Source organism: Tachyglossus aculeatus, unplaced genomic scaffold, assembly GCF_015852505.1.
Source record: "Tachyglossus aculeatus isolate mTacAcu1 unplaced genomic scaffold, mTacAcu1.pri scaffold_158_arrow_ctg1, whole genome shotgun sequence".
Classification (NCBI taxonomy): Eukaryota; Metazoa; Chordata; class Mammalia; order Monotremata; family Tachyglossidae; genus Tachyglossus; species Tachyglossus aculeatus.
In genome coordinates, this window is record NW_024044881.1 from 70,886 (window position 1) to 92,383 (window position 21,498).

The following is a 21,498-nucleotide window of genomic DNA, read 5'->3' on the forward strand; positions in this document are numbered from 1 at the left end:
AAACCCTCTTGACCCCGCCTCCTCTTCTAGGTGTCTCCCTATCTCCCGCCTACCCTTCTTTTCCAAATTCCTAGAATGAGTTGTCTGCACTTGTTGCCTCGAATTCCTCAATGCCAACTCTCTCCTTGACCCCTCCAATCTGGCTTCTATCCCCTACACTCCAACTAATCTGCACTCTCAAAGGTCACCAATGACCTCCTTCTTGTCAAATCCAATGGCTCCTACTCTATCCTAAACCTCCACGACCTCTCAGCTGCCTTCGACGCTATGGATCATCCCCTTCTCCTCAACGTGCTATCCAACATGGCTTCACATACTCTGTCCTCTCTTGGTTCTCATCTTAACTCTCCAGCCATTCATTCTCAGTCTCCTTTGTGGGCTCCTCCTCCCCTCCTATCCCCTTACTGTAGAGGTTCCTCAAGGGTCAGTTCTTGGTCCCCTTCTGTTCTCTATCTACACTCACTCCCTTGGTGAACTCATTTATTCCCACGGCTTCAGCTATCATCTCTATGCTGATTACATCCAAATCTACGGATCTGCCCCTGCTCTCTCTCCCTTCCTCCAGGCTCGTATCTCATCCTGCCTTCAGGACATCTCCATTTGGATGTCTGCCCGCCATCTAAAACTCAACATTTCCAAGACTGAAATCCTTATCTTCCCTCCCAAACCCTGTCCTCTCCCTGATTTTCCCTTCACTGTAGACAGCAGTACCATCCTTCCCATCTCACAAGCCCACAACCTTTGTGTCATCCTCGACTTCGCTCTCTCATTCACCCCACACATCCAATCTGTCACCAAACCTGCCGGTCTCACCTCCACTACATCACCAAGATCTGCCCTTTCCTCTCCGTCCAAACCACTACGTTGCTGGTTCAATCTCTCATCCTATCCCGACTGGATTACTGCATCAGCCTCCTCTCGATCTCCCATCCTCTTGTCTCTCCCAACTTCAGTCTACACTTCACGCTGCTGCCCAGATATCTTTGTACATAAACGCTCTGGGTATTTCACTCCCCTCCTCAAAAATCTCCAGTGGTTGTCGGTTGACCTAAGAATCAAGCAAAAACTCCTCACTGTCAGCTTCAAGGCTCTCCATCACCTCACCGCCTCCTACCTCACCTCCCTTCTCTCCTTCTACAGCCCAGCCTGCACCCTCTGCTCCTCTGCCGCTAACCTCCTCACTGTGCCTCGTTCTCACCTGTCCCACCATCGACCCCCGGTCCACATCCTTCCCCTGGCCTGGAATGCCCTCCCTCCACATATTCACCAAGCTAGCTCTCTTCCTCCCTTCAAAGCCCTACTGAGAGCTCACCTCCTACAGGAGGCCTTCCCAGACTGAGCCCCCTTTTTCCTCTCCTCCTCCCCATGCCCTCGTCTGCCCTACCTCCTTCCCTTCCCCACAACACTTGTATATATTTGAACAGATTTATTATTCTATTTATTTTACTTGTACATATTTACTACTCTATTTATTTTGTTAATGATGTGCACATAGTTATAATTTTATTTGTTCTGGCAGTTTCGACACCTTCCTACATGTTTTGTTTTGTTGTCTGTCTCCCCCTTCTAGACTGTGAGCCCGTGGTTGGGTAAGGACCGTCTATATATGTTGTCGACCTGTACTTCCCAAGTGCTTAGTACAGTGCTCTGCACACAGTAAGTGCTCAATAAATATGATTGAATGAATGAATGGTACAATGAATGCTCTGCCCACAGTAACTGCACAATAAATACAATCAAATGACTGACTAACTGACTTGCGCTAGCACAGACTGCTGGATGAGGCTTGGTGTGTGACAAGGGCAGGTAAGTACAAGGAGAGATTTCAAGCTGAGCCATAGAGCAAGTCATCTGGAGATTTGCATTATATAGAAGGAAATGGGTAGCCACTGATGGTTTTTGAAGTTGAGAGAGTTGTTAGTGGAGCGACATTTTAGAAGTTGATGTGGGCTACGGAGTGAATTCTAACCTGAAGTGAGAAGAATTTGGAAGAAGGGAGGTCATTGAAGAGGCTGATACAGTAACCCAACCAGAGATGACAAGATCTTGAGCCAGGGTGGTGGTTATTTGGGTGGAAAGCATAGGTTGAATCTGAGCTGTATCAAGTAGAATGTCCTGGCGAGATTTAGTCTATAGAAATTAAATATTTAGTATTACATTGATTCTGGAATAATGTGGCTTATCAATCAATCAATCAATCAATCAATTGTATTTATTGAGCGCTTACTGTGTGCAGAGCACTGTACTAAGCGCTTGGAAAGTACAAGTTGGCAACATATAGAGACAGTCCCTACCCAACAGTGGGCTCACAGTCTAGAAGGGGGAGACAGAGAACAAAACAAAACATATTAACAAAATAGAACAGAAATGTACAAGTAAAATAGAGTAATAAATATGTACAAACACACACATATATATATATATATATATATATATATATATATATATATATATATATATATATATATATAAATGCAGTACCAAATTTGGCTCCACCGAGTCTCACTTTTTTCCCGAGATGTGTTTGTAATAAACCAAGGGAGTCTTCCAGACCTCCATCAACAGATTGGCCCAAGGGTTAATTTCTTCCCCATACCGTACTTTTCCAGCCCCAATTAGTCAAATCTTGATTAGGAAAATGATTTGTGAAGCACAACACACTCTGGAATTTTTTTTTTAAATGGTATTTGTTAAGTGCTTACTAAGTGCCAGTCACTGTAACGAAGTGTTAGGGTGGATACAAGACAACCAGGTTGGACACATTCCCTGTACCATAGTGGGCTCACAGTCTTAATCTGCACTTTACAGATGAGGTAACTGAGCCCCAGGGAAGTTAAGTGACTTGCCTAAAGTCACACAGCAGACAAGAGGCAAGAATGAGTTTAGAACCCAGGTCCTTCTGAATCCCAGGCCTGTGCTTATTCATTAGGCCATGCTGATTCTCACCCCAGACCCTCTGCTTGGGGTGACCCAAATTCAAGGGTCTTCAGAAAACTCCTGTGGGGATCAGAGGGAATGGCTTTCGACTTCAAGACCCTAATTATCCCCACAGAGCCTGTACCAAAATGGTTCTGACAGGTTAACGGGCTCAGTGAGACAGATAGTGGTCCCTTCCCACTATTCCTTCAGCACTTCAAAACTCCTTTGAGAGTGGGGATCTTGCCTACCAACTCTATTGTACTCGCCCAAGCACTTAGTGCAGATCTCTGCACAGCATAAGTACCTCAAATCAATACTACTGAGTGAGTGTGTACCGGGCAGAAGCACTCTTACGGAGACTGCTCTGAAGGAGTTCGCCAGGCTCAGAAGATGTTTAGAATCTCTTCTGTATCAGAAATGGAGTTCCCTCGGTAAGGAGAGATGCATTTTAATTAGGTTTGTAGTCCTCCGAGGCCCCACAGAATGGCCTGACTAAGGAGGTGGTGGAAACAGGGTACAAGTTTAAAGTGGTTCAGAAACCAGGAAAGGAAAGCTAATAATTAGGGAGGCGGAAAGTGGGATGGAAAACGAACATGGGCAACTTGTCCAGAACACGGGAATGACGGGAACCGGCACAATCACATCTTCATGAATAGACGCTTGCTTCTGGACAGAACAATTACTTCACTGGCAGACTGCAGGATTTGATGTCTAAATATACACGAAGGCTAGGATTTATTTTAGGCTGAACCAAAACACACCAGATTTGGGGAAGAATTTACTAAGAAACCATTTATTGGACGATATTTACACCTGCTGTGACTGAAGAACATAGGGCAATAGTATACTGCTTCCTTTGTGATATTCCCTGAAACTGCAGGAAACAGCTGCTATTTAGAGAAATGTGGTCAGGGAATCCAATCTGCTTTTCGAGCTTTTTAAATAGTTGTACATAGGTACTCGCTATTTGAGAGTTCGGAGTCTCGTGTTGCTCTTTTACTACCATCAAAAAAGTGCAGGTGGAAGGCCACTTCCAAAAGGCAGCCTCCAAGAACTTGGTATTTTCCACTGTGGAGTAGCAGCCTTGGGATCATTGCTCTGGGGAGTTTTGAGAACCTGCAGCCATTCATTGAGATAATTGGCCAGATCAATCGCTTATGGTGTGAAGGGTGCTAATAATTTATCTAAATGGGTTATAGGAGAACGTAATTCCTGACATCCCATTGGCTGAAGAAATCTGACCTTATACTGGGCAGCCTGGAAAATGTCCTAAATTCAGCAAGGCCCTAAAAGCTAATATAAAACTGAGCCCAGGGTGTCTTGGTGGATATTTTAATGCTGCTCGTCTCTGTCATACATAATTTATCCCTACTAATCAAATATTTGTCTTTATTCATAATTTATTATCAGCTCTTAATGGAACTGCAATGAGTCTATTTAAGATCAATAATTTACACAAATATACTTACTTCCTTGACTTACATTTTATATATTCAATTATTCCTGCTGTATCTAATGAGCTAAAGAGGATGATGGAAGTGGGCTTACATTCCACTAGAAGATATCTGTAAAGAATGTTTATGTTCCTTATGTTTGGGGTGACATCTCAATAGTCAAGGGTGTTGTTTATTAGATGGGTCATGGATAAATCTTGACTTGGTGGAAACATTTAAATAAAAGAAAGGTAATTTAGGGAAATGCATTGGAGTCAATGTATTTAGTAATCTGGTTGAATAAGACCATAATTTTGGCAACAGTTGATGTTATTGTTGCTATATTCCCTTGCATTAACTATCCTCAGTTCCTGCTGAGACTTAATCCCTTGAGTATAGTCTGATACTCAAGGGATTAAGTCTCAGCAGGAACTGAGAATAGTTAATATAATGGAATCAAAAGGCCCTTTGCAGTAGTGAAAACACCAACTACTCTTTTTTGGCTTGGAGGTAAAGGTGTTTATTGCAATGTAATCATAAGCATTTTTCCACGTACTGAAGACTAGAGAAGGTAATCATCTTACAGTAAGCATACTATTCTTATTATATCTTTATGAAACCAATCTAGTTTAATTCATCTCTTTTGTGAATAAATGTGAATACTAATATTTTCTCACTCTTCTTCTTAGTTCATATTTCAAGCTGACAGGAAACTTGTCTGTGTTGAAATGTTCATCTGCCAGATTTTATCCCCCTCATCACTTTACCCTCTTTTGATACTCTTACAGAGCTATGGCTAAAATATAGTCTTCATATTTTTAATTCAATTCTGGGCTGTTATGAATCTGGGAACCCAGTTTTTCAATCACAGTGCAACATCACTGCAGAGGGGACTTGATGATTTGGATTTGCTGTGAACTCTGCTATCTTCACTTGGATGGAAGGAGAGTGTGTATTGATGATGTACAAGTTCCACTACAATGCAGATCACATGAGCAATAACTCAGACAAGATATGATTGCATGCTTCTTACTAAGTCTTCTCACACTTTTAGCACTTACGTTTGGACATTTTTCTCACTTTTAAGCCTGCCATATTTGGAAGCACAGAGTGGGCTTTACAGACATGGAAAGCATGAGGAGAGCAGAGAAGCAGCATGTCCTGACAAGCAGCGGGGCCCAGTAGAAAGAGCCTGGGCCTGGGAGTCAGAGGACCTGAGTTCTAATCCCAACTCCACTACCTCTCTGCTGTGTGACCTTGGGTAAGTCACTTAACTTTCCCTGTGCCTCAGTTCCTTCATTTGCAAAATAGAGATTCACTGTCTCCATTCACTTAGACTTCGAACCTCACTTAGAGCATTCACTTAGATTCACTTGCTCTGCACATAGTAAGCGCTCAATAAATACGATTGATGATGATTCACTTATACTTTGAGCCTCATGTGTGGCCCGTTGGCTATTTGTACTCTCCAAGCACTTAGAACAGTGCTTTGCACACATTCATTCATTCATTCATTCATTTATTCAATCGTATTTATTGAGCGCTTACTGTGTGCAGGGTACTGTACTAAGCGCCTGGGAAGTGTGGCAACATATAGAGATGGTCCCTAACCAACAGTGGGCTCACAGTCTAGAAGGGGGAGACAGAGAACAAAACAAAACATATTAACAAAATAAAATAAGTAGAATGAATAGTAAGTACAAGTAAGTATAACACAGTAAGCACTCAATAAATATGATTAAATGAAATATGATTGAATGTATCAACCCAGTATATTTTGCATCTACTTGGCACATAGTAAGCACTTAACAAATTCCACAGTTATTATTGTTATTATTATCATTATCATTAGTATGTGAGAACAATGATAGTAATGATAACAATGAGAGGAGATATGCATGAATTTTGTAGTGGTTGGAAAATTGCCTAGGGACCACACAAAGATGCTTCCTCCATTAGAAAAGCAACCCCTCCATTGTAATCTTGCTTTATTGGGAAAACAGACAAGAGGGAAAAGGGAAGGAATGAAGGGAGAAGTTTATTTCTTTTTCTTCCAAACATTACCACTGGAAAGACATATTATTGAGCTCTGCCTTGAAAATGAAAAATATTTATTCTCGTTCCAAAAGGTTGTCAAATATAATGTTGGAGAAATGGCTTGAAAAAGAAAAGAAAACTAGCTTTCATACAGCTTTGGTTTTGGTAGGTATTCATGCCTTTCTGGTCTGTTATGTTTTAATCTGTTTTTTCCTAGTACCAATTTGATGTACCTAGCTTTTGCTCGGGAATGAAATTGTTGTGTAAAGTAAGGAACTATTACCATTCAATTAGTATTTCCACATAAAGCCAATTCCCACTGCACCTTTTATGTGAGGGAATTTATGATGGTATATTTATGAATTGAGCCAAATCCTCCTTCCAATATGAGGAGGAGGATTTCGAGTGGGGACAGAAGAGCAAGGAGTTCTAGCCTTAAAGGCTCATCCAAGGCATTCTTATATTATTCTGAGGCTTTTTTTGTCACATTGAGATGTTTCGATAATATTAGCACATGGAAAATAATTTATTTTCTCAGCTTCTTAAGGAACTCAGTATGTTTACATGTTTTCAAAATTAAAAGTATATGTAAAGAAAGCTGTCCATTGGGGTTATTTACCTGAGATTCTAATTTTATCTTTTGGTATTTGTTCAGTGCTTACTATGTGTCAAGCACTGTTCTAAGTGCTGGAGTAGTTACAAGTTAATCAGAATGGATACAGTCTCTGGCCCACCTGGGACTCACAGTCTAAGTAGGAAGAAAAACAGGTTTTGAATCTCCATTTTGCATTTGAGGAAATTGAGGCACAGAGAAATTAAGTGACTTACCCAAGGTCACAAAGTGAGCAAGTAACAGAGCCGGGATTAGAACTCAGGTCATCTGCTTTCCAGGCCCATGCTTTATCCACTAGGACTTTCTACTTTCCTTCATAAGAAAACAATGCTCATGACATAAATTATTACTTGAAATGACCATTATGTCGATCAGCTGGGGAGTTTTATTCCCTTTGATTACATAGCCAAAATGAGACCCAGGAAATTTGTCATTCTACTAAGCTCATTTAGAAATGGAATGATAATAATAATAATAATGGCATTTTGTTAAGCACATATTATGTGCCAAGCCACTGTACTTAGCTCTGGGGTGGATACAAACGAATCTGGTTGGACATAGTCCCTGTCCCACATGGGGCTCACAGTCCTCATCCCCATTTTGCAGATGAGGTAACAGAGGCACAGAGAAGTAAAGTGATTTTCCAATGATCACACAGCAGACAAGTGGTGGACCCGGCATTAGTATTCATGACATTCTGAATCCCAGGCTCATGCTCTATCCACTACACCAGGCTGTGGGCAGGGCATTTTTCTACACACTCTGTTACATTGTACTCTCCCAAGTGCTTAGTACAGTGCTCAGCACACAGTAATCACTCAATAAATATGATTGATTGATTGATTGATAGCCCCTGGTTTTACGACTTTCAATCAAGTGCAATATAAACTTCAGGTGTTCACCTCTTTGTTAACTAGAATTATTACAATAGAAATGTGAAGTTTGAAGTATATAATGAGGCATAATTTGAAAGTATGCTTTAGATTAACCAGCTCTGAGGGTTTAGCTCTTCTACACATAGTGGATGATAAACATTCAGAACTTATGGATTCAGAAAGTTGTACAGGTAGAAAATATTAGCAGGTAAAAGAGGGTGTTGTCGAAATCAAAGGATGAATGATCTACAATGGGCTATGAAGAGAAAATCAGGCCTGGAAAGGGTTATAATAATGATGGGATTTATTAAGCATTTACCATGTGCAAAGCACTGTTCTAAGTGCTGGGGAGATTACAAGGTGATCAGGTTGTCCCACGGGGGCTCACAGTATTAATACCCATTTAACAATTGAGGTAACTGAGGCACAGAGAAGTGAAGTGATTTGCCCAAAGTCACACAGCTGACAATTGGCAGACCCGGGATTTGAACTCCTAACCTCTGACTCCAAAGCCCATGCTCTTTCCACTGAGCCATGTATCTTCTCCTAAATGTTGGTGCAAACCTAAACATTGAGGTGTTTCAATAAGAGCAAACAGCAATCAGGAAATCGATAGTGTATATTGAGCACTGTTTTGATGGCATTTATTAAGCACTTACTATGTGCAAAGCACTGGGGAGGTTACAAAGTGATCAGGTTGTCCCACGGGGGGCTCACAGTCTTAATCCCCATTTTACAGATGAGGTAACTGAGGCCCAGAGAAGTTAAGTGACTTGCCCAAAGTCACACAGCTGACAATTGGTGGAGCCGGGATTTGAACCATGACCTCTGACTCCAAAGCCCATGCTCTTTTCCATTGAGCCACGCTGCTTCTCTTACTCCATGCAGCACTATGCACTAAGTACTAAGCACTTGGGAGAATACAATAAAATAGAGTTGGTAAGCACATTACTTGCCCACAAGGAGCTTACTGTCTAGAGGGGAAGACAGGCATTAACATTAAAAATAGGTAAATAATCACACAGTTCTCATTGCCACAACTGGAGACTAGTCTCATCTACCTCACCACCAATTTCTCACCCACTTCCTACCTCTGGCCTGGAAACTCTCCCTCTTTGAATCCAGCGGATGATCTTTCTCTCACTGTCAAAGACTTATTGAAGGCAAATCTCCTCCATGAGCCCTTGCCGAACTAGGCCCTCATTTCTTCTTCTTCCACTCCCTTCTACATCACCCTTGCACTGGGATTTTCATCCTATACCAACCTCACCAGTCCCAAAGCACTTATTAGCCATAATTTATTTATTTATATTACTGTATTAATGGACCCCCCTCTCAGGGTCGCACCCGGTGAGTTTCCAGTACTCTACCAGTCTCGACTATAGGAGAGAGAGAGTCAAGCAGAAGCATACCCATTCCATTCGTAGCTTGGACGGGGGCTAGAAAGTGGAAGGCAACCTGCTACAAGTCAGAACTCAATTGTTCTGGGCAGCAGCAGCATGGGAGATAAGCGAGAGCAAAGACTCACATTGACTGTGTGGAAGGACGCAATGGCAAACCACTTCTATATCTTTACCAAGAACTCTGTGGATCCACTACCAGAACGATTCCAGATGGAGGTGAGGCAGTATGGAAGAGATGTGTCCATGGTTTCGCAATGGGTTGGAGACGACTCGATGGCATAAGACAGGGCAAGGTAAATGGATCATATCTAATGCCTCACCATGTACTTTTTCTTATTGCTTAGTTCAGGGCTTTGCAAATAGTAGGTGCTTAATAAATAGTACTATTGAGTAACTTCAAAAACCTAGAAAGATGAAGAGGAGAGGAGAGGGGAAATATGGTTCAGGATGGTGGGCATAAGAGAGTGAAGAATAATAAAAATAATAAGGAGAGGAAAGGATGGATCTGGAAAACTGCGGAGGAAAAAACAGGATTTTAAGATGAACTGCATGTGAGAGGTACAAATCAGAAGAGTCATAAATGACATTATGGGCAGGGAGAATGACAGGAAAATGAAGGTATGAAAATGAATCCCACAATCCACAAATATGAATTATTTTGTAGCTCCTTACCCACGCTCCTGATTATAGCCAATAAAGGAGAATTCCACAGAGTACTGCAGAGACCTCTCCAACCAACTCACACACATGCACGCAGACACACATATATATAGACGTCTGACTCCAAGAGACATTCCTAGTCAGGGTACATCATCATGGGGGTGATAGTTGCTATTGAGATGGGGTGACTTCTCAAAGCATCTCTAGATTTCTATCATGATGGATTTTATTTTCAGAACTTTGAAGAATTATAACTTCAATATTTGAATTAGTGATATATCTCTAGAGGTGTCAGTTCCAGGCGATAAGTTTCATATCTTTCATTTTATTACTTTCTCCTTATCTTTAATTTATTTTAATATCTGTCTCTCTCACTGGATTGTAAGCTCCTTGAGGGCAGGGATCATGTCTACTAACTCTAGTGTCCTCTCAAGAATTTCGTGTAGTGCTCTGCACATAGAAAGAGCTTGTAGGAAGATGCCCCCCATGTCAGCTGCGGTCACCGACCAGAGAGCGGCTCCGTGTTCTTTAGAGTGGGCAGCTATGAGCCAAAGACCAGACATCGAGCGAGAGTGAGCAGTTCTGCCTCTTTATTGGGTGTACTCACATAGCTGTAGCACAACAAGCAAGCTAAGGAGGGGTCCCGAGTACTAATAGGCAGGGCAGGTTCTGCAAGGCTCAGTCTAAACGCCTACAGCTAGAAATAGCAGCAATGCCTCATAAACGAAGGTCCCTTGAACCGGTTAGCCCATATTCCCAGGTTGTCTATCTGATTGAGACAGTTCCCGTTTCACAACCTTGTAGTGTAGTGGTTCTGTGTCCTTGCTGTGGGTTGCTCAGGCAGAGGGAGCGGGAGAATTCACAGATAGGGCACTCTTCCCACATTCCACCCCTGCCCCCTCCATACACCTAGAGCAACCGGGAGCTGGGGACCACAATAGTCAGGGGGGCCTGGGCTGTGGGTTGCTCAGGTGGAGGGAGGGGGTGAATTAAGACTCTTCCAACACTCCACCCCTTCGCCCTCTCCGTATACCTAGAGCAACCTGGAGCTGGGGACCACGATAGTTTTGGTGGACGGCCTGTGCAATTAACAGCATCCTAGCACCAAAGCTGCTCAGATCACGACGCACCCTAGCACGACCCACTGGGACCAATGTCCCCTTCCAACACTCCCGCACCCCCACAGCCATGAGAAGCACCCACAGTCTGTCACTATCCTTTGGTTGAGTGTTCGTATCTACAGTCCAGCTTTGGTTAGGCGGAGCGTGGTGTGGTTCCAGTCTTGCTGTGCGTCCACTAGGGCTTGTCGTATCACTTTTGTGGCCTCCTCCACTTGCTCTGGCCAAGCTACTGAGTCCACTAGATCCGTTGGCATGTCCCAGAGGAGGGTGTGGTGTTTATGTCGCTCCCATCTGGGGAGGTTGATACAATTACCAATGTGCAACCCTACTAAAGACATATTACGACAAACAAGCATTAAATTAGCACAGGCAGCACTAATACTATAATTAAAATTGTTACATGTTCTCCACACATCCAACAAGATTTCCCATCACCCAAATACCAGTAGTCTCCCTTTTCCACCCCAGTGATGGAACCTGGCCAACTTTCCTGTATGCTCTCATGTCCCCTAGAGTCCCATGGGCAGAACCAATCCCTCTTTACTTGGGTACACCCAAAAAGGGAGAAGGGCTCCCATTGATTCCTGGACCCATTCCACCATCCCTACCTCTCTCCCAGGGGGACCAACCCCTTGCCCTCCTGCACTATCCCTAATCCCACTAGGGTGGTAGCTCACAGGGGCAGTTTGCCCACTGGGTGGCATACCGTCAGCTTGCAGCAATGGGTGGTACATCCACCATATAGTACCTGAATGGCCGGCAATGTGACAGAGGCTGGAAACAGGTGAGCCAGGCTGGGGGGGGGCACTGTGCTTGGCTTACTTCTTCTGTTAGGGTGGTGAGATATGGTAGCAGCCCTGAGTCTGAATGCAGGCATCTGACCAGGTGATGTTTCAGCCCACCAGGCCAGCTCCCCGGTGAGTATACCCACCCACATCTTCAGAGTTCCGGTTGACAGTGCAATACTTCTCCACCCTCCGGCATCCTGCAACATTCCAGTGTTAATTACCTGCTGGATCTGGCTTTCATATTGGAGGTCTTGGCCTCGGGCATCCCCTAGGCCTTGGATGTATGCTTGTTTCCATACTCTTAGCATGCTGCCGACCCACCCTGTGTTGTCTCTCTTCCATCATCCGGGGCTCCTTGCTGGCTACCGGTTCCCTACCTACCAGGCCAATTGTTGCCGGAGCTGGGCCAGGGCAGTGGAGTAGTTTGGGTGATGGGTATCTACCCACCACGGTTCAAACGACCTGGAGATTGCCTTGATAGTCCATCGAGTGTGGGTGAACAGGCAAGCCCCTTCCAGGGTGGCTTCCCATAGCTCCAGCTTATGGCAGAGCACCTGCACGGGGGTGTTGAATACTATCACAGTCTCCCACGGCCCATTGTGTTCTCCGGTTGTGATTACAGTGGCAGGTAACTGTCAATCAATCAATCAATCAATCGTATTTATTGAGCATTTACTGTGTGCAGAGCACTGTATGAAGCACTTGGGAAGTACAAGTCGGCAACACATAGAGACAGTCTCTACCCAACAGCGTCCCACCACACATCTGTTCTTCCGGTCAACTGTGCTGGAATGGTGGTGCCACCTTCCAGCAGGGTAAGGACCACAGAATGTCATGTTGCGCGGCCCACTCCTTGACCTCGTGCTCCGTAAAGTGGGTCCCCGATCAGAATTTATGTAGGCGGCAAGCCATCCGGCCCCCATCACCTGAAGCCCTTGTATAGTAGCAACCTGCATTGCTGCTGCCACTGGGTAGGTGAACACCACTCCCATCTGAGTATCCACCGCGGTGAGCACATGTCTCTTTCCCTGGCTTAGGGGCAGGAGTCCTCTTTTTTTCCGTTTTATGCCACAGTACAATGAACCATCTCCCTGTGACACTCCCCCGGTACTGGAGCTCGTGTGTGGAGACACCTTCCTCTTTGAAATCTATGCCTGTATAGGCACCATTTCAGTGGCTATGCTTCCTTTCCTAATGATACTTCTGTCCTACACTCGCATCTTCTACACTATTCTGAAAATGTCTTCAACAGCCGGAAGACAAAAAGCCTTCTCCATCTGCGCTTCTCATCTGACTTCTGTGACCCTATTCTATGGCCGAGCCAATCTCACCTACTTGCAACCAAAGGTCAGTTGCAAAGGCGTGTTACAAAGTCCAGAGAGCAAGGAATTGCTCTCTCTGGCATATGTTCTGCTCACACCTCTGCTAAACCCTCTCATCTACAATTTGAGAAACAATGAGATGAAAGGTGCACTGAAGAAAATATTGAGAAGAAAACTGTGTTCCGCCAAATTGTAGACATTTTCATGGTTTGCCATAGAAAATGCCTTTTTGCAGAATCATCATTATCATCAATCGTATTTATTGAGCGCTTACTATGTGCAGAGCACTGCACTAAGCGCTTGGGAAGTACAAATTGGCAACATATAGAGACAGTCTCTACCCAACAGTGGGCTCACAGTCTAAAAGGGGGAGACAGAGAACAAAACCAAACATACTAATAAAATAAAATAAATAGAATAGATATGTACAAATAAAATAAATAAATAAATAGAGTAAAAAATATGTACAAACATATATACATATATACAGGTGCTGTGGGGAAGGGAAGGAGGTAAGATGGGGGGATGGAGAGGGGGACGAAGGGGAGAGGAAGGAAGGGGCTCAGTCTGGGAAGGCCTCCTGGAGGAGGTGAGCTCTCATCAGGGCCTTGAAGGGAGGAAGAGAGCTAGCTTGGTGGATGGGCAGAGGGAGGGCATTCCAGGCCCGGGGGATGACGTGGGCCAGGGGTCGATGGCGAGACAGGCGAGAGCAAGGTACGGTGAGGAGATTAGCGGTGGAGGAGCGGAGGGTGCGGACTGGGCTGTAGAAGGAGAGAAGGGAGGTGAGGTAAGAGGGGGCGAGGTGATGGAGAGCCTTGAAGCCCAGGGTGAGGAGTTTCTGCCTGATGCGCAGATTGATTGGTAGCCACTGGAGATTTTTGAGGAGGGGAGTGATATTCCCAGAGCATTTCTGTACAAAGATAATCCGGGCAGCAGCATGAAGTATGGATTGAAGTGGAGAGAGACACGAGGATGGGAGATCAGAGAGAAGGCTGATGCAGTAGTCCAGACGGGATAGGATGAGAGCTTGAATGAGCAGGGTAGCGGTTGGGATGGAGAGGAAAGGGCGGATCTTGGCAATGTTGTGGAGCTGAGACCGGCAGGTTTTGGTCACGGCTTGGATGTGAGGGGTGAATGAGAGAGCAGAGTCGAAGATGACACCAAGGTTGCGGGCTTGTGAGATGGGAAGGATGGTAGTGCCGTCAACAGAGATGGGAAAGTCAGGGAGAGGGCAAGGTTTGGGAGGGAAGACAAGGAGTTCAGTCTTCGACATGTTGAGAATGTAAGGGGTCTACTGTGAGATAGAGATGGAGAGTTCAGTTGGCAATGCTTAGCCTTAAATGTGTATGGGTAAACACATGCTATTAATTCCACATTGTAAATTCAAACTTACAACAAAGCTTTATAAGAATATTTTTGGTAATGTTGCTAGGTTTATTTTTACATTTCAATAGATGGAGATGAAAAAGACTGTTTAACCTTCCGGAATGAGGAATCATGATCAGGGAGTTGGAGCAGGAGGGAAAGGGTAATGAACTTGAGTTAGCAATTAAAGCTGTCTGAAGCTTTTTCTTTCTTGGCATTCAGCAGACCATCTTTGAAGTTTCTGTTAATCGTCAGACCATAATTAGCAGCCATATTTGGTTTTAAGATTTAAGTACTACTCTCATCACTGATTTTCCATCTATCTCTCCCACCTCAGTCAATCCTTCCCTGACTTTCCCTTACATCTCAAGGCAGAAATCCAGTCTTCAGGGTAGGATTCGGGTTGCAGTTTGGCCTAAGGAATCCACCCTGTCAATCCTGCTATTCTTATAATGCAGTAGGATTTTTAAAGCTGGTCAGATTTTAAAGATGGGAAGTACTTTCAGGATCCAGGTCTGTAGCCCTGGGGTTATCTCCTGGGGTGTTCTGGTGGAACCCACTGATTCCTCCAGTCCTTGGATTGGGTCTGAGTCTCCAGATCACCTGTGTGTACCAGCACCCACAAATCCCCCCTCTCTCTTTCTGCCATTACCTCACCTCTGATCCCCTGCCTCTTTTCCTCTCTAGAGACCAGGTTCTTGGTGAGATGGACACCTATACCATGAGAGTCCCCACATTTATAAAGGATTTTCTTTGTCTGGCTCCCTGTTTAAAGATGAATCTTCTCCACCAGGGCTTGTGTGAGGGGCATTAAAGCACCCCCTACCACCTTGCAGCTCTGTCCCCAATAACCTTAGTTGAAAATGGAACCAAAATCCCGTTTGGTCAAAGCATGGAAGAACTGCACAGTTCTAATTATCTTGGCTTTGGAGGCACAAATTGGGCTCATAGCTAATTATTTAAAAGAAATCAAGTTCTTCCAAGCTTACATATATGAATCTATACACAGACAAATATCTATGGGTATATATGTATGTATCTTATGATATACCATAGTCCTATTTCAAGCTCTTCAGCACACAAAAGAGTGCATATATATGCATGCACAGTGTATGTGGAAAATATTAATATATAGATATAGTCACTTGTATATAAGTACATACCTGTGAACATGTGTATATATGAATATCATAAGTGCACGTGTTCTTGGGCACATGAACGTGCATATGTGCACATGCACATAGATGCATGCAAGCATACATATATAGGACAATAAACAATGTTTTCTTCTCCAGCCACAGAATGGAAGCAATGAAACCTCCTGTGAGGAAAGCAGGGATTATCTTCCATCTCCCCGTTTGCCCCAAGATTCTCCAGTGACTGGGGTTTTACAGAGAAGCGGCATGGCCTGGTGGAAAGAACATGGGCCTAGGGGTTGGAGATCATAGCTTCTAATCCCAGCTCTGCCACAAGTCTGCTGTGGGATCTTGGGCAAGTCGCTTAACTTCTCTATACCTCGGTTACCTCATTTGTAAAATGGGGATTGTTAAAGAATTGTCGAGTGCAAAATAGGTTACCTGGTGTAAATGTCCACAGGGTTTGAGAGCCCAAGGTGGTGATGCAGATAGGAAAAATGACTCGGAGACATGAGTTCAGATAGAGCAGGAAACGTAGGAAGGTTGACTACCTGCCCGTTCACCTCCCGAGAGAGGTAAGAGTGGCAAGCAGCCCTGACCCTAGCCTCTGCTTCCTCTTTTATTTAGTTCCCCATCTGAGCTACACAAAAGATTTCCGCACACGTGCCACACGTGAAACCTTGGCATTCCTAGATCCTGAGTTAAATTACAACACTTTGTTTGTCATGGTTTGGTTAGTGTCAAAATCCCTGTTATCAGGATGTTATCAGGAGACAATGGTCAGCACAGGATGGGGACATTCCATTCAGAGTTGAGCCACTTTGGTTAATGTAGCTTTGCACACGCTGGAGTGCTTTCGGCCTGCACAAAATGAAGGGCTACTATTGGTATGCACAAGATGGAGTCAGTCATGCCTTGTCCGCAGGCAGACAACAATCCTCCCTTTGATCCTTCCGAGGCCCATGGCCTCCGGGAGGATCACACACAACCCAACTCGGGATAACATAGGTCTTCTACAAAGCTGGCACCTAAAGTAAAGGAAAAGACAGAAAAATACAGGGATAGCAGAGCAGACCACACACAACAATCCCCCTCCTCAGCAAAACATGGCGCCCAGATGGTGCTGTATGTCCATGACCTCGGCCTTGGGCAGGAATACAGAGGGGGTTTGCAGAAGCATCAGGGTAGATGAAGCATGTCGGAAGCAGGCCTTCAGAAGCTGAAAAAGACAGCTCACCAAAAACAAGAAGCACAGGAAAACTGGAGGGCTGCCCAACGAGAGGCCTCGTTGGCTCGGCAATTGCCCAAACTCTGGGAATCACCTTCTCGGTTGTGGGCATGAACATGCACAATGGCTACCTCGACTGCGAGCAGGAGGGCCCATAGTAGGCACTCTATATGATCCCCATTAACAACCTGATGGCCAGCTGAGGTGAGCAACCCACGACTTTGCCACAGGGCACCTGTAGCATGACAGATCCAAAAGGCATACTTAAAGTCCATACAGATGTTCATGTGCTTCCTCTTACCGAGTAATAATGCCTGTGTAAGGGCTTCAAGCTCAGCTGCCTGCTCACTGCAAGAAGCTGGGAGTGAGCCGGTCCACAATACAGAGGTTAGGATAACAATGGCAGCGCCGGTGAGCCACACCCCTTGGTCCATACAGGAGGAGCCATCTGTAAACAAAGTTAGATCAGCGTGGCTCAGTGGAAAGAGCACGGACTTTGGAGTCAGAGGTCATGGGTTAGAATCCTGACTCTGCCACTTGTCAGCTGTGTGACTTTGGGCAAGTCACTTAACTTCTCTGGGCCTTAGTTACCTCTCCTGTAAAATGGGGATGAAGACTGTGAGCCCCCTGTGGGACAACCTGATCACCTTGTATACCCCCAGGGCTTAGAACAGTGCCTTGCACATAGTAAGCACTTAATAAATGCCATTATTATTATTATTATTATCAGGAGTGAACAGAGGCTCATTGCGGATGTCAGGTCAAGGAGCTACAGTATCCTGAACTACATCGTCACAATCATGAATTTGGTCAGTCATAAGGGAGGACTCCAGCAAAGTAGACAGATTCACGGAGCCACAGCACTTCACATTTACCTGCGGATTTCCCAATTAGGCATCCTCATACTTAGTCAGATGTGCCACAGATTGGGCTTGGGTGGCTGTTCCACGAAGGAGGTGCACAACTTCGTGTGGAGTCTGAACAACAATGGCATGTCCCAAGAGGAGAGGCATGCACTGAATCAGGCTCGCTCACCTGGGGGCAATTGCTTTTTCTCCCACCCACAACATGAACCCAGGTTATTTTACTTGGGGCTGACACCACTGCAGTTTCTCGTGGTTGACTTTAAGACCAAGCTGATGCAAACAAGCTAGGACCTGGAGGTAACCAGACCGACACAGATCTTCTGTGTCCCCGGCAATAAGGATATCATCCACATACTGGAACATACTGATCCCTTAGGGTAATTTGAGGGGTGATAGGGCTCTGCACAATTCTCTCAAAAATATGGTTGGGGAGTCTGGGGAAGTCTTGTCCAAGTCAGTTGACAGCCTTTCCAGGTAAAGGCAAAAAGGTACTGGCTCTCACAGGACACCGGGATGGTAAAGAAAGCACCAGTTAGATCAATACAAGTAAAACAGGTTGCTTTAGGACTCAGGGAGCTAACTACCGCCGAGGGACTAGGAACCACAGTGTGCACGGGCAAACTGTAAGAGTTAATTGCACACAAGTCCTGGATTAACTGATAAAACAGAGGGGAGCCTGGATTTCGCACAGGCAACACAGGAGTATTACAAGGAGATCAACAGTCGATTAAAATTCCCTCATGCAAAAAGGCAGTTATCAAGGGCTTTAAATCCGTTTTACCTTCTGGAGACATTGGATACTGTCTGACTTGGGGAGGTGCCCCGTCCTCTCAGACTGCAATTGTAACTGGCTCTGCCCCTTGAATAATAATAATAATAATAATAATAATGGCATTTATTAAGCGCTTACTATGTGCAATGCACTGTCCTAAGCGCTGGGGGGGATACAACATGATCAGGTTGTCCCACGTGGGGCACACAGTCAATCCCCATTTTACAGATGAGGGAACTGAGGCTCAGAGAAGTTAAGTGACTTGCCCAAGGTCACACAGCAGACATGTGGTGGAGCCGGGATTCGAACCCATGACCTCTGACTCCAAAGCCCGTGCTCTTTCCATTGAGCCACGCTGCTTCTCTAAATGTACTCGAAGAAAGCAAGTACCTTCTTCTTCAAGTACCTTGAAGAAAGCCTACATCCAATGGACCACGACTCCACAGTGTCAGGGGCAATGCCCTTAGAGTGGGATCATCTGTGCAGGGAGATGAATCCAGGAGTCCTACGGGGGACCTCAGCTGTGCAGGTGGAGTGTGCACTGGATCAGGTTTGCCCAGGAGGCTTCCTAGAGTCAAGACAATTCCTTCCTGATTATCACAAACCAGAGTCACATTCAAACGGCATAATAGATCTTGTACCATTAAAGGAGATGGAGTGGAACAAATGATGAGAAATGGGTGGTGGATGCAAATCCACTGTAGGGGCTGCGTTCTAGAAACGTTTTGAACTTTCCCCCCTACCCCACTATACTTATCCTATTCTTTCCTCGGGCGCCAGGGGAAAAGGAAGGGAGTGCTGAATAGGTTGCACCCCTATCAACTAGCAATTTATAGGACTTTGTATTAATGGTCAATTCACAGAACGACTCGGGCATGGCTGACGAGACGGTCATCTGTCACCACAGGAGCCATGCCATATGGCTTTACCCATGGTTCATCATATGGGCTCAGATCAGGGAAGTCAGTCCCCAGGGAGTAACCGGCCAGTAGGGCACACACATTGGGATACCCATGCCCAGGGGATCGCATATTCGGGGGGAAAGAGAGTCACTGGGGTCCCTCTGGGTCCCAAGGTCCAAAGGGGCTGAAGTCGGGTCCTGTGTTTTGGGTTGGGAGCATACGGGGTCCATTCCTCAAGACTGTACTGTTTGGGCGACCTGGGGTTAGAAACCGTGGGTGTCTTCCCCACTTATTTCACTGCAATTTGGGGCAATCTCTCCTTAAGTGACCCTCCTGATGACAATAAAAGCAATGCCCCAGAGAGCAGTATGTGCCCATAAGCAGGACCTTTGCAGCATTGGTGGGTTTCATATTTTGTACACGGCGTACAATCTCCAGCAGCTCTGGCAGGGGCTTTGCTGCTCATCCGGGAATATACTTTTCAAAATAATTGGCAAACCTCCCCTGTTTCACTAAGGCAGTAGCCAGGGCTCTAGCATCTTTTTCACTATCCAGATTTAATTGTACAAGTGTCTCCGCTCCCTCGCTAAGTCAAGTGAAAAAGTCATCAGAGGTTTCCCCTTACCACTGGATCATAGCATGAAAGGAGTCCCAGTTAGGAGGTTTATGGCCCAGTTCATGGATGGCGGCCCGGAGAGTCTGCCATGTCTGATTAAGTCAATTCCAATCTATTTCCACATTTAAGTTCCAATTAGGCTCAATTGTTGTCCATGCCACATGGGCCTGACCAACGTTCTTTAACTTGAGAGTTAGAGCTCTGAGGTGGAAGCACTCATCAGAAGTGGAAAAGCTATTCAAGCAGCTCCTCAACATGCGCCCAAGTAGGAAGACGGGCTCTAAAAATTCCCAGGACCCTTCGATACACTTCCTGTGGATTTTTTTGAAAGGGTGGAGTATTCTGCTGCCAGGTTAAAAGGGCTACTATGATAGTCCCATCTGCCCCTGGGATCTGCTGGTAGTTCTCACAAACGGGGGCTAGAAGCGGTACCGGAGGTAAATATGTCGCGCGGGGGGTGGGGGGGCGGATAGGAACTGAGGGACCCATCAGGTCCGCTGAGTGAGACTGCTGATTCGGGACTGAAGGCCACAGCCTTTTCTCCTACGCGTAGCAATGTTGCCACTTAGGTCTGAGAGAACTGATCCTTACTAATTTTAGCCCAACAATACCAATAGCACATTTCATCAGACTGGGAACAGGATAAAACGTCCCAGAGTTTGCGAAGAGTTTGAGGACCAAAAGACTCTCCCTCGGGCCAGAAATAATAACTCTGTTGGTCCAGGAACTTAGTCCAGGCCTTGTGACACCCCACAAGTTGTCTTTTAGACATTCCTTTAGTTACAGGTAGGTGCCCCTTGTCCCATGATTGGAGAACGTTCGACAGACACGAGCCAGCCTTACAGTAACTCGAGCCCATAGTTCCAACAACCGGAACCCCCTTTCCGCTTAACCCGGAAGGAACCCCTAGGACATCTCCCAGGCTCCTCAGAACGTCTTCTGAGGTCGACAACCCACCTCCTAACCCAGGAGGGAAAACCACCTGCCCCATCTAACCGAAGGGGGGGAGAAACCATCCTCCACCGTGTAACCGGAGAAGGAAGAAACCACTAACCTGGTATCTCACCGAGCCCTCCAAATTAACAACCCAGAAGGAGAGAAGGGGAGACCTGGATCCTTACTTACATGTTCATCGACAAGGAGAGTCTACCGTTCTCACCTACGGAGGTTGTTCCTATCCAGATCACAGCACTCGGGTCCTTTCGTGGTCGCCAAAATAAGTTACTGTTACTGCCGTGCGATCTTGGGCAAGTCACTTAACTTCTCTGTAACTCAGTTACCTCATCTGTAAAATGGGGATTGTTAAAGAAAAATAGGGTGCAAAACAGAATAATCGGTATAAGTCAGCCACAGGGTTCGAGAACCCAAGGTGGTGACACAGATAGGAAAAATGACTCGGAGACATGAGTTCAGATAGAGCAGGAAAGATAGGAAGGTTGACT

At 45.3% G+C, this 21,498-nt stretch overlaps 1 pseudogene; it reads left to right on the forward strand.

Moving 5' to 3' along the window:
- LOC119923222 overlaps positions 1–13,367 on the forward strand; it is a 28,336-nt pseudogene extending 14,969 nt beyond the window's left edge.
- The last annotated feature ends 8,131 nt before the right edge of the window (positions 13,368–21,498 follow it).